Here is a 15,236-nt window from a genome sequence, read left to right as displayed (position 1 = left end):
AGTATTATTACTGAGCATCAGCTAGAAAAGTCTAAAAAACTAGCTCTCACTTGTTAGTCATGTTTTGAGAAGCACAGTATGTTTCAGTTAATATGGATTTGAAAATCTAGAGACTCAGTTACTGAAAATTACAGTCCAAACTTCTGAAACATAATCATTTCAGTTAAGAACTCTAATATCGAATCCTAGGGCACTAAGTATGGAGAATTCAGCTATTGCTTCCCTAATTCTCATTAACAGCGTTTAAGCTGAGTGTTTACAGGTTTTACCTGAGTAGGCTTAAGCTTAAAATTAACTAGGCTTCCCTCACTCTTTCCTCTCTCCTTGACCACTTTCAGGCAACAGTGTTGTGGGGACAGAGCCAGGGGTGCAGTTTCCAGGCTCTCGGCCTCACGTGGAAAGTTGCTGGCTCGGGTAGTAAATGGCCATCAATTGTGATTAGATGGCTGTCAGCTGTGGCTAGTAGGCCATCAGCTGTAACCGGTGAGCCATTGGCCACTAGTATAACTGCTGTGGCTGCGCTGGGGAGTCGAGTTGAGGAGACTTGAGTCGGTCGGTTGGCAGAAAAGCGGACGGCAGTTCGCACGTCATGTGAATCCAGCCTCCAATGAGACTATAGTGGCATGAGTCCCCTACCTATGGCTCCGTGGGTGTTCCTTTTTGGCCTCACCATATCCTGTGTTCTTGTGTGGGGAGTGGGAGCTGAAACCCTGCAGGCCACCCCGTGTGACAAGTGTTCTGCTGTTTTCCGCCCATTTCTCCTTAATTCATATCCATTAGTCAAGGTGCAAATGATTAATAAAAGTTTTAGGTTTTAGCTCCACCTGAAAGGCAACTATCAGACAGTTTCACCTGTTATCCCTGGAGCCCTGTGGGGGAAGGCAGTGGAAAGGGCTTCTACTCTACTCCACTCCACCCCCCGCTTTATTCAACTAAAGCAGCGTCACTTATTTCAGTTCTTAAGTTGGATAACATTTCTTTACAAATAAATTCCAAGAGTATGAGAGGCTATATGTAAATATTCTTATATACGTTTTATACACACACACACACACACACACACTCACACACGAGATCTGATAATTAAGTTTGTGAACTTATCACAATGATGTTGCTAACCTTCTTTGATATCAGACGGGTTATACATTATGAATTTGTACCAACTGGACAAACTGTTAACCAAGTTTATTATTTGGAAGTGCTGAAAAGGCTGAGTGAAAAAGTTAGGCAACCTGAACTTTTCACCAAAAATTCATGGCTCTTGTACCAGGGCAATATACCAGTTCACACGGCACTGTCTGTGAGAGAATTTTTAGTAGGGAGACAAATAACTGTATTGGAACATCCCCCCCACACACACTCACCTGATCTGGCCCCTAATGACTTCTTTCTTTACCCGAAGATAAAGGAAATATTGAAAGGAAGACATTTTGATGGCATTCAGGACATCAAAGATAATTAATATGACGACAGCTCTGATGGCCATTCCAGAAAGAGTTCCAAAATTGCTTTGAAGGGTTACTAACCACTGGCATCGGTGCATAGCTTCCCAAGGAGAGTACTTTGAAGGTGACCATAGTGATATTCAACAATGAGGTAGGTAGCACTTTTTCCAGGATGAGTTCTCAAACTTAATTGTCTGACCTCGTATGACACTTTGATCCTGGATTAAGATTTATTTTTTTCTTAATATAAGCTCTACTACTTCTTGTTGTGTAACTCTGGACAATTTATGAAGCCAGTCTGAACCTCAGTTTCCTTATCTGTAATGTGGGATTAGTAATTATTATCTGTAATGTGGGATCTACTACCTCTAGGTATTATGAGAATTAAAGAATGTAGTGAACTAAAATGCTCAACACAGTTGCTGGCCCATATTAAGTGGTCATTATATTCAGGTATCCTCCAAAAGCTGAAGATGATCTTTTGCAAGCTTGAAGATTTCCAAAACCCTTAAAAATCAAACCACATGTATGTATTTCCCTATTTATTCTATGTGCAAGACTAGCCTTGAGATACCAAGAGAAATTAAGCCTCCTGATATATAAATGGCCATGGCATTATATACTTCTCTTCTGTTCCACTCCAAATGCATTGCCTAAACCCAGGCGACATGTAAATTACAGCCAAATTAGAGAAGCCAATAATGTATAGGATCCAACTAATGAATGCAGGGCTAAAGATAGAGGATGTAGCCCAAAGAATCAGGGAAGACATGGAAATAAAGAAGGAAAGGAAAGAATGAGGTCTGAGGGACCAGAACTTTGTGAATGTTCTACACAAAGTTCTACACAAAGGGACCGGATTAGTGCAGACCCTCCTTGCCCTCAATAAGCATAATACAGACAAGATGATAGGTACATACATGCAAAGCGGGGTGGATGACATATGGTGAAAAACTCAGATCCTTCAAGTTAAACAAATTTGAGTCTAGAAACCATGAAGGAACGTGGCGACTGGGCCACCTGTCTAAATTATTCAAAATGCTTGCTAAAAAATCTAAGAAACACATGTGTTAATGAAATAACACATGACTGAGAGCCAGATTCTGCTAACAGGCTGCCGGTTTACAATCACATAAACATGCAGTGGGTCATTTGTTCTTATTACCATCACAGCATCCATACAAAATCTTGAGAATCAGTCACCAGGCCAGGGAGTGTTTCTTCATGCACTATTATCTAAGCAGGCAAATAAGAAGATGTGAGACTTAACTTATGAATCTTTTTGGGTGCTTAGAAAACCGTATTTATGTAAGCACGTGACCTTATAGAAAATTCACAGGAGAAATTATGTAAAAATGTCTTCAAAATATAATGTTAACCTTTTCTCACAAGTCAACTGCCTTTCACTTGGTAAATTTTGTAGAGCTCTGGAGTGCTCCTGATATGCAGTCCTAAAGACAGAGCTAGGAGGGAGGGTGAATTTGTTTTTTAGGACTTCCATACAAAGTACCACAGACTCTGTGGCTTAACAAAACCAGAAATCTATTCTCTCACAGTTCTGGAGGCTATTAAGTCTGAAAATGAGCCATGCTGTTTTGAAGGTTCTAGAAGAAAGTCAGCTCCATGTCTTTTTTCTTAGTTCTGGTGGTGCTGGGCAATCTTTGGCGTTCCTTGACTTGTAGATACACACACCAATCTCTGCTTTCAATATCACACAGTGTTCTCTCTTCACATGTGTGTATCTCTTCTTATAAGGATACCAGTGTTATAAATTAGAGCCCATCCTGACCCAGTATGACCTTATTTTAACTTCATTTGATCTGCAAAAACACTATTTCCAAATAAGGTCATGTTCATAGGCACCAAGGGCTAGGACTTCACCGTGTCTTTTGCAGGGATACAATTCAACCCACGATAGAGGGGGGTGAGGCTGCGTTCATTTATGTTTACCTTCTTTGGTGAAATAATACATTCTTGATTTCACAATCTTCTTTCATTTTTAAAGAAAAATGCAAATAACTGGAACATTTAAAAGTATGATTCTGGTTTGGTCATTCTCTAAGGCTCTGCATTTCCCTCAGGATGAAATTCAAACTGCTCAAGATGGTAGACCTGGTTCTTCACACTAAGCTCCTACCTTACCGCTAGCCCATCTCTTCCCTAGTACATTCGATACCCCAGTCGTCTGCAAGTGCTGTATTTACATGTCTTCGATGTTACTTTTTTTCGAATCCATTTCTTTGCACATACTGTTCTATGTGTCAAGATTGATCTCCGTTCCCTCCCATTCCTCCCTATATCTTTGGCTAGAATCAACACACCTTTCAGTTCTCAGTTTAGATGGTATTTTCCTTTGTGGGGTTGTTTACCCTGTTTTTGTGCTCTGATTACCCTTGGATCAGCATTCATCCACTATATTCAAATTCTGTTTCCCATGTTAGCTTATAAACTCCTAAAGGTCAGATGTTTTCTTTTATTCAGAATTGTGTCTCCAGGACTTACAGAGTGCTTAGTATAGAAGGAGATTGCTTTTTTTTTTTTTTTTTAAAGGAGGAATAGGGGAATAGAAGAGCAGGAGGTATTGAAGAGGGATGAAGCATTCGAGAATAAACAATATCTAACACCCACACTCATAAAATAGGAACAAACTAGGCTACCCATTCAATTTGTTAAAATGTTAAAATAATCTAACTAGAGATGAACTGACAACTTCTGGGTTCCTTTTAGGAATCATAAATACATCAGATGTTTTTATGATTTATCTTTATCATAGAGCATCGGTAAAGCTTTGGACTTAAAAACAGGGAACCAGAGAGCCTGTGTTCAAACACCAGCTCTGTAACTTAGTATCCAAGTGACTTTGAGTAATTCATATACTTCTCCATGCCTCCCTTTCCTTATCTGTGTATTAGAAGTGATATGATTTATGTGAGAACACAGTGGGTTAATATAGGTAGAATGCTTTTTACCTAGAACAATGTATATCAAATCGTACATGTTATATAGGGCCAACTATTATTTTATTCAGTATTTTCATATGGATTAACCAGCCATGTTTTAAACATTAAAATGAGTATTTTACTCACCCTCAGCATTAAATGCTCAACTATTGTATATCAGTTTCCCATTAAACATACTACTACAATTTTGATATAAATTCAAAGAACACTATGTGAGAAACAAATTTGTAGAAATTATATATGATTAACTTAAGGAGAAAAAAGTTATACAAATAAAAATTGTTAAGTATTGTTTTGTAGTCAGGAAATTAAATAACAAAAAGTAAAATAATCAATGAACAGAACAGAGTATAATCAATTAGACCATATTTTAAAAATGTTATAGTATTTCCACTTCAAAAGAAATGTGTAAAACCACTGAATGTCATTCAAGTACCTTCCATAAGAGGGCAGTGGAACATTTCAATATTAATAGGTTTTCAAGTATTTTCATTTACATTATGTCCAAGTAACAGTAATAATCAGTGCTTTGAATGTTGTATATTTATGTAAAAATTTTGTTTTTCTGGCTTTAAGCTTTATTTTGTACATCTTTATTACCATGTAACTTCCAAAAAATGTTTTTATTACTATGTAGAAATAAAACCTGTATAAAATATTTTTTTAATCAACATAATTGATTCTTAAAAACAAAATGCAGTCAGACAATAATTACAAGTCTTGCTTTCCTAAATGAAAGCAACCATCAATGAAATTAATATAATGAATTGATATTCCACTAACAATCCTGGAAATTAGTAAAATATTTTGAAAACACTTTTATTTTTATTAAAATATAAGTAGTTACAATATATTAGTCATTTTCCCATCATTGTTTAAACATTTATTGTGTCTATGTCTTAGTGTGTGTAGAATACCATGAATCATCTTTGAAAATAAATAGTACCTCTGTGTAATAGATAGTCCAGAAAAATAAATGTACTCACACTATTTTGCACATGTTCACAGACATGCAATATTTTTCATTGATACAAATTTATAGTGTTTCTTAAGGACAAAAATATTTAGATAGTTTAATGATATTTGTACAGTACATTATTATGATTTTAGGGATGCATAAATTCTTGAAGAACTTAAAACTGAAGAATGCTGTGGCTAATATTAACATAAATTGAACTTGATATCAATAACAATAATACTACCCCAAATGTATTTCAGCAACAACTAACATTTTTTGACTATGTGTCTACCACATGCCAAGTAAAATTCACAGCAAGACCTTTATAATTCTGATCTTGTTTGTTTATTTTTCACAACATCTGTATGAGTTAGCTAGCTCAATACTATGAGCCAGTTTTCAGACTTAATGATTAAAAACTGTTGCCCATGATCACATTGCTGGTAAGTGGCAGAATCAGGTCTCTAGGAGCCTGAAATCATAACCACTTTGCTTCAATAAAGCATGAAAAATTTTACACTTTTATTTAAAGGGAGTATAAGGGAGTATAAAAACTAAGTAGTCAATCTTAAATTTTACTTATGATCACTGTGTCACTGTAAAAAAGGATTCATATTAGAGGGTGGTTGCATTTAAGCAAGGACCCGAGAATGATATTGAAGTAACTAAAAGACATGGTGAGATTTTCTCCTTCTTTTCTCCCTTTCCTCATTCTTTTTCCCTTTAGTAGGTTCTGAGTTTTTGCCAAGCCTGCTGGAAGATTGGTACATACAATGCAGGGAGATAGAGAAAATAAGCAAATAAATTGAGGACCAGGGGAGGCAAGATTCTCACTGTTAAAAAATGGAGTTACACATGTAGAAAGAGGTGACTAGAATTGGAACTAGCAATGTGAAATTTTGATTTAAAAAATACATTATAAATTTTCTTATCAAGACAGTGGAGTAGGTAATAGCTATGCTTGCATCCTATTGTGATATCAAAATTAAAACTGAACTACAGAACAATCACCATTGAGAGTCACCTGAAGTCTAGCTAAACAGAAGTCCTATAACTAAAGACATACAGAAGAATCAATGTGGAGACTAGTAGGAGGGGAGGAGACATTGAATAAGCTGGTCTCACACCCATGTGTGGCAGTTCAAATTCAGCAGGCATATCTTGGCTATGGAGGTCCACCTTGAGGATCAAGGGGTCCCAGCCCCTCACCAGAGTATTTCAATGCTGGGAAAAGAAATCTTCACAACTTCTGACAGTGAAAATCAGCAGAGATTGTGACTGTATGAGACAGAAGGCAACTAGAGTCCCAGGCGCTCCTCTTAAAGATACTACAAATGGACTTACTTACTGACAAACTTATTTGTTCTGAACTCCAGCACTGGAGTTCATAAGGTTCCAGGGACATATGGGGAGGAACTGAATTGTCTGTCTTCAGGATGAGGGCTGGAGGGGCAGCTGCCTCCCAGAGAAGTGCTGGCAGAAGCCATTGTTCCTTTATTGAGCCTTTCTATTACTCAGCCTTCACATGCAGGCTGGAGCCATATCTGGGTTTTCTTCAACCTGGCTGACACTGGTCACTCTGCTCTGGTGATTCCCTGAGACTCCACCCTACCCAACATGAGGGCCCACCCTAGCAGCTTCCAGTGGCTTTTCTATACAAACTGCCTGCCTTTGCTCATACTGTGGATTTTCCTAAAATCTCCCAAAGTTCCACAAACTCCAAACAAGCAGCATCTGGCCTCGATGTGCCCCGTACCTCGTGCTGAACAGACCCAAGACCAGGACTAGCGGCAACTGCCCTTGGTTCATGGCTTGGCCTCTCACAGGCACCTCTAAGCCAAGTGTCAGTGTCAGCCATCTGTTGCATTGCTTTGTGGATCATTCCAGGTGGCCCCAGTCTGCAGTTGAACTAGGCATGTGGCAAGGCCCCTCCCAGGAGGCCTTAAGGCTGGCATACCTAGTGGCAAGCTCTGGACTGCCTACCTCCTTGGACAACACACACAAATGGCAGACTGGGCAGGCACCAGAGCTCTGCTAGAACAAATCTTCCTCTGTAGGGCCAGCCCCTGCACAACAGGTCCTCCACTGTAATCACAGCCAATCCTTACAACCAATCACCCTGAGGGTCCATCCCTCCCATTGACATGCAAACAGCAACCAAGGCTCACCTACAATAGGAGGGCACACAAAACCCACACAAGAGACACACCTGAAACATCCAGCCCAGGTGACCAGGGAGACTGTGCTACTGGACCCCATAGGACACCGACTACAGAAAGCCACTCTTGAAGACCAAAGACATAGCAGCACTATCTAATACATAGAAACAAACACAGGAAGGCAGCAAAAATGGGGAGACAAAGAAACACGTCCCAAATAAAAGAATGAAAAAAACTCCAGAAAAAGAATTAAACAAAACGAAAACAAGCAATCTGCTAGACAAAGAGTTTAAACACTGCTTATGTGGACGCTGAATGACTAAGAGAGAACTTCAAACAAGAGATAGGAAACGTTAAAATGGAGATAGGAAACATAAAAAAGAATCAGTCAGAAATGAAGAACACAATAACTGAAATGAAGAATATATTAGAGGGAATCCACAGTAGATTAGATGAAGCAGAGGATCAAATCAGATATTTCTAAGACAAAGTAGCAGAAAACACCCAATCAGAACTGCAAAAATAATCAAACAAAAATGAGGATAGTTTAAGGGGTCTCTGGGACAACATCAAGAGTAACAACATTTGCATCATGGGGGTATCAGAAATAGAAGAGAGAGTGCAGGGAATTGAAAACCTATTTGAGTAAAGAATGATGGAAAACTTCCTTAACCTGGCAAAAGAAGTAGATATACAAGCCCAGAATGTGCAGAGAGTTCCAAATAAGATAAATCCAAGAGGCCCACACCAAGACACATCATAATTTAAAAGTCAAAAGTTAAAGACGAAGAGTGAATCTTAAAGGCAGCAAGAGAAAAGCAGTAAGTTACCTACAAGGGAGCTCCCATAAGATTTTCAGCTGGTTTCTCAACAGTAACTTTGCAGGCCAGAAAGGATTGGCACATAATATTTAAAGTGATGAAAACCAAGGACCTACAACAAAGGTTACTCTACGCAGCAAGGCTATCATTTAGAACTGAAGGAGAAATAAAGAGCTTCCCAGACAAGGAAAAACTAAAGGAGTTCATCACTACCAAACCAGTATTACAAGAAATGTTAGACTTCTTTGAACAAGAAGAAGAAAAAAAAACGATAAAAAATATGAATAATCAAATGGCAATAGCTATATACTTATCAACAATTACTTTCAATGTAAATAGATTAATGCTCTACTCAAAAAAACAGAGGAGGGCTGAAAGGATAAGTAAACAACACCCTTCCATATGCTGCCTTTAAGAGATCCACTTTAGATTGAAAGACACACACAGACTGAAAGTAAAAATATGAGAAAAAGATATTTCATGAAAATGGAAACAACAACAAAAAGCTAAAGTAGCAAAACTTATAATACAAAATAGACTTTCAAACAAAGGCTATAACAAGAGACAAAGAAAGATGCAGTAATCCCACTTCTGGGTATTTATTTGAAGAAACCTAAAACATTATTTAAAACAGACATGTGCACCCATATGTTCATTGCAACATTATTTACAATAGCCAAGATATGGATTCAACCTGGGTGTCTATCAATAGATTCATGGATAAAGAAGAAGTGGTATATAGTATATATAATGGAACATTACTCAGCAAAAGAATGAAGTCTTTCCATCTGCAAGAACCTAGATGGACCTAGAAGGTATTGTGCTGAGTAGAGTACGTCAGACAGAAAAAGACAAATGCCATATGATTTCATTTAGATATGGAATCTAAAGAACAAATTAAATTAACAAACATAACAGAAACAAAATCATAGATACAGATAATATTTTGAGGGTTGTTAAATGGAAGAGGAGGGGAGTGGGTGAAAAAGAGAAAGAGATTAAGAAGTGCAAATTGGTGGTTAAAAAATAGTTATGGGGATGTAAAATATAGAGTAAGAAATATAGTCAATACTATTGTAATAACTATGTATGGTGACAGATGGGCACTAGATTTATTGGGGTGATAACCTAGTTAGTTATATAAATATCTAATCACTATGTTGTACAATAATATAATATTGCATGTCAACTCTAATTGAAAATTTACAAAAGTAAATTGTAGATAAGTAGGAATAGAAGTTGATATAGATACATATTTGTCTATATCATATATATATATATATATATATATATATATACACATATATATATATACATATATTTTCCAACTCTCTCCACTGATGTATCATTTGAAATCAGCACAACTAACACTGAGATCTTTGTATTTATAAATACTACTTTCCAATAAAAGGAACCACGGTTTCTGAAGAAGTGGCTGACTCCAGGGCTTGGGTAAGTGAAATAAAAGTTGGGCTTGGGGCAGTTCCTTGGGCTGGGAGCAAGGAACTGCTCAAATAATGGTGGAAGTGTGTTGAAAGTATACAACAACTTTCAAGAGGCTTCAACTGACCAACTATGGAGGGATTTCAGCATCAAATAATAAAAATAATAAATAGTAACTTTGAGTAAAATAAATTCAAAATAATAGATGAATAAATAAATAAAATATTAAATTGAAGAAATAGCAAGTTCTATTTTCAGTAGAATTCCAGCTTGTATGTGTAAAAGGAATGCTGGAGTTGGAAAATCAGCATTTGGCAACTTTCCTACGAATAATATATGCAAGCATCATAAACGGATGAAAAAATTGTGAGGAACAGAGTATACATAGTATCAAAGTATATTTCTACCAAATACTTTAAAATTCTTATTAATAAACACATTAAGTAATCAATTCTACAGTGGAGAAAACCAGCATTACCTTAATCAAACTATGAAAGTTAACATCACCAATAAAATAACTGCCATGGTGTGTTTTCTAATACAATGTATTGAGGAGAACACAAATCAATATAAAAAATGTGCTACAAGGTCACAGGCCTGAATTCTTTAAACCCATCAAAGTCATGAAATACAAGAAGAACCTGATGAATTCTTTCAGCTTAAAAATCACTAAGAGACGTCAATTAAGTACATCATAAGATTCTGGATTGTATCTTGGTCTTTTACATCATATTATTAGGACAATCTGTGAGATTTGAAAGGGATTTGTGAATTAGATGGTAATATTTATGAAAATGTAATCAATGATTTTTTCCTGATTGTGACTATTTTATTGTAGTTATGAAAGCAAGTGTCCTCTTCTGGACAAAGGGTATATGAGAACTCTTAATATTATCTGACAACTCATGTAAATTTGAAATTATTTCAAAATAAAAAGGACTTTAAAAAGCAAGATGGAGGAGTTTCCTAGGGAGAGAGAACAGGAAATGCCAAAGTGCTAAAGTAGAGAAGGAAGGTAGAGACAAAAGGGCAAGATAGCTGAGCATAACAAAGAAAGGGATACAGTACTACGGGGTAGGGCTTGAGAGCTGTGCGGGAGTTCTATCCTACAGGACTTTGCTGGCCAAACACATTTGGGTTATATCACAACAGAAAAGAAGCTCTGAAAGTTTTATAATGAGTAATTAACATGGTGTGATTTTTTTGTTTTAAAACCGTAGTCTGTGTGCCAAGTGTAAATTGAATTGGCGGTGGGCTGGAGGCGGGGAACAAAATGTAGAAGCAGGAGTGAGGAGACAAGCTCGTGGAAAATGATGATTGCTTAGCCAGGGACTGCAATGTGGATGAAAAGGGGTAGTTATACTTGAGATATATTTTGGCGTTACAACTTACAGCTACAGCCTGATGGATTGAATGAAGTAATGAAGAATGACTCTGAGGTTCTCTGTAAACTCAGAGAGTTTGTATCTTATACTCTTTGGTTTGTCACTAAGTACACACATAGCATTGGGTCTTGCATATACCGTGTTTCCCCGAAAATAAGACCTCGCGGGACAATCAGCTCTAATGAGTCTTTTGGAGGAAAAATTTATATATATTTAAAAAAAAATAAGACTCAGTCTCTTATTTTACTATAAGACCCAGTCTTAAAAATATAATTAATATAATATAATATAATATAATAACTGGTCTTATATTAATTTTTGCTCCAAAAGACTCATTAGAGCTGATTGTTCGGCTAGGTCTTATCTTCAGGGAAACATGGTATGAAATATTCCATGTATATTATGAATATGTTGTTTGATATATTTTTTATCATTTAGAAATAATTATAATGGTGGACATAGTATAGAATAATGCTCTATAGTGAGTGTTTTATGAGTAAATTATGCAGGCTTGCACTTTGAAGCATTTTTAAGTGCTAATGTAAGCTATCAGTGTGATTACTGTTATTATTCTATCACATTTTAGATAATTTAATATCAATTCCATAATGGTTCAGAACACCCACTCCTTAGTCGCTACCTGATGGTTCATAGAATTACAATATTGTAGCATTAAAAGTAATTTTAGAGGTGACTACTAGACTCCTAAAATAATACTGTATTTCAGTATTTTCTGACAAATGTCCATCTGATCCTTCTCTAAGGATCCTGGGGACTAAGAAATCTTTGCATTCATTTCAAAGACTAATCAACAAATATTGATTTCTGCTGTCTTTTTTTTTTTTTTTTGCTTCTCCCTGCTTCTTTCATATCTATCATATCCTTTATGAGGAAAGAAGTATGGAATAGAGTGGTACACTAAGCAGAGGTCATTCATTCTGGATTAATCTAATATAAGAAATGCATTTAAAGGGAAAACTGGAGGCATTCCAAACCATTGCAAGGGCGGAGAATGTGGTGTGAAGAATGGCACTTTCAGGACATGGGGACATCAACATAGAACAGGGAAATTATCAGCAGTGACCTCAGAAGCCGGCAGTCCCAGGGCGGGGTACTTTCAGGAGGAGTCCAGAAAACCTCAGGAAGCTTCCATGAATGACCTTAAATGCATGAGCACTGAAGTGGATAATACTCAGGAGGAATTACAGTGGCTGCAACAAATAGCCTTCATGTGCGGCTTTCCTGCTGATGCCCACTCACTGGTCTGCAGCTGCCACAGGATACCCCTGCTTCTTCCTTCTCTCCACCTTTCAGCTAGTGAAAGAGTCTGGGAAATGTAGCTTTTAGCTTCCTTGCCTTGCAGTCTTTGGGAATGCTTTGAGGGGCAGAGGTAGTACCGAGATCAACAAATAATATCTATCATAGGTGGATAAGTGTTTTCTTTCCTCGGGCTCGCTATCCAAATTAATGGCTTATTTCTCTGCACCTGCTTTTAAAGTCAGTGGAAGGTGAATGTTTTATCTTTAATTAACCAGAATCTTTTAATATCAATATAATGAAAAGCAAAGTGAGGAATTTGGGAATATCTAATTTGGATAACTCAGATTTTCATCGGGGTGGCAATGTTAATTTAGTCACTTTTTTGGTTGTACTTTGGTGTACACTTATGGGAAACAAACAATGGAATTTCAAACCCAAAGTCATTAATGTAGTTGACAATTTAGTTTGAAAAGCAACATTTGGTCTAATGACAATTTAGATAATTAACCTGGTAGATATGTTTTATTCAGTTGTCAAACATTTATTGAGCAGTTAAATTGTCATAAACTCCTTTAGGTTTGGGGGACACAAAATTAATAGCCAATTATCTTCATCCATTTCACGTCCCCTATGCCCTTTGCTTACTAGCACAATTTCAACTGGCTGAAGTTCTTTAGCAGGTAATGATTTAAATGTTGATTCCTGAAGAGTCTGAATCATGAATGGACCTGCCTCACTTGTCTATTTGTTTGCCTGCTTGTTTATTTGTTTATTCATTTGCTTTACTGTAATTTTCAATTACTTTATGGTAATGAGAGGAGACCCTAGAGAGTCTCCTATCACCATGCCAGTGTAACTATCCTCTGCCTTTTGCTTGAATGGTGTGAGGAGTGCAACATAGCCAAGTGCAGATGCCATTTAAACTTCCAGTATTGTGAAAGCAGTGGTGCCTGAAGCAGGAACATACGAACAAGGGACTGATTATCTGAGTCATTTCTCAACTCTGCATTCAGTGACATCACCTTGGAAGCTTGAAATCAACCTTTAGAAATATTTACACTACAGAGATCAGCAAATGCTACAGCATAGGTAGGGTCTGTATGAATTATGGCTTTACGACTGATTACAAAGGCAAGTACCGTAGCAGCTATGCACATTTTCTCTAGAATGGTGTGTGTGTGTGGGTGTGTGTGTCGGGGGTGCAGATTACTTTGTCCCCCACTCTTATTCTGTCTTATTTTGTTATTAAGGATTGTCACGAGTAGTTAACTTTATAAGTTAGTCTTTAAGATTACAGAATATTCAGATAGGATCATGACTGAATATGGGAGTAATTAACAATATTCAGTGATAGATTCTCCAACCAATTTGATTTTGTGTTGCCCTTTGTAAGGAGTAAATGAGAACATCTTTATGTGTAAAACAAGATAATTGAATACTTTTAGGTGAAAGTATGAACTTGTTATTATTACTCTATGGTGTTCTAACATGTATTATAATAAGAGCATAGGGATACATAGATGATGAGTAGCAGAGGGTTCACCCTGCTGGTAATTAATCTACTTTCTGCTCTGTGATTCCAGTGTTGTTCCAGTAGCTCCACACTCTGGGACAGCACTGAGTTCCGGTTTCCAGCTGTTTTTGTTCTTACACATTTCCCAAAACAGCCTCATTATGTCCCCTCAGAGGTACCAGTTACAGCTGATTAGAAGTCTGTCCTTAGAGATCTGGGCTCCTCTGTAAAGCGCTGGCTGAGTTCCAGAGGTACCAGCATCTATCTTCTATTCTAAGGTCTAAGTCCCAGCTGTGCTGAGCCCCTCCTTCAGGTGTCCTACTCCTTTTCTAAGAAGGAGGCCTGAGATCTCCACAGAAGTTCCTCTTCAAGCTTGTAGGTTCTAATCCTCTCAACCTCTTAACCTTTCCCTAACTTAATGATGGTAGTTAGTAGCTGCTTCTTCCGTTCACTATCTTTGTGACATCTTTTAAACAATCTTTTGAGCCCACCGAAACCCTCTTAACCAATTCTCTATATGAAAGTCTTACTCTTAAAATAACTAGTGTGGTTTCTGTTTTCTTAGACATCTCTGGAAAAAATGTTGGACATACATGGTTAAAAATGTTTGTTTATTTCACTCCATCATTCTTCATTGTTATAAAATGGAAGATCAAGTTATTACTTCTTCATATTATACATCCTTCTGTTGCACAAGTTTATTTGTGGCCCCAGGTGATTAAAAAGAATAAGAAAAATATCTGTGATAGAATAAATTGCTCAACATAATTAAGCTTTATGAAATAGAGAAAGAATATGATTACAGAAGTTAATAATTGGAGAAGCAGATGATTAGAGAAAAAATTGAGAAGATAGAAATAGACAAAATGGAATTTTAAAAAGTCATTTTTAGATTTTTTGATTTTGGGGAACAATTCCAAAACGATTATCAAAAACAATATAAAAATAAACATTAAAAATATTTTGTCATGCCACCATATGTTAGCAACATCACTTCAAAAGAAAATACATTTTAATACAAATGGAGAAATAACATATTACCAGAATGTGTCAGTCCTTTCCTTGAAAAGACAGTAACTTACTATTCAACATAAACATATGCAGATAAACCACAAACATTCCTCCAACATCATTCTCCCCCGCTATATTTAGGCATAAAAGTAGTTATATCTTCAGCTAACTGGATTAGTTGAAATCAGATTTCTTTAGTGTTCTTTCCCAAGCCATCCACTTCTAAAATGGACTGCCACTCATGGCAATTTCTTTGCTGATTATGGTCTAAATTTCAGGAC

This window comes from Rhinolophus ferrumequinum, chromosome 10 (assembly GCF_004115265.2).
Source record: "Rhinolophus ferrumequinum isolate MPI-CBG mRhiFer1 chromosome 10, mRhiFer1_v1.p, whole genome shotgun sequence".
Lineage (NCBI taxonomy): Eukaryota > Metazoa > Chordata > Mammalia > Chiroptera > Rhinolophidae > Rhinolophus > Rhinolophus ferrumequinum.
This window is presented reverse-complemented; position numbering follows the sequence as displayed.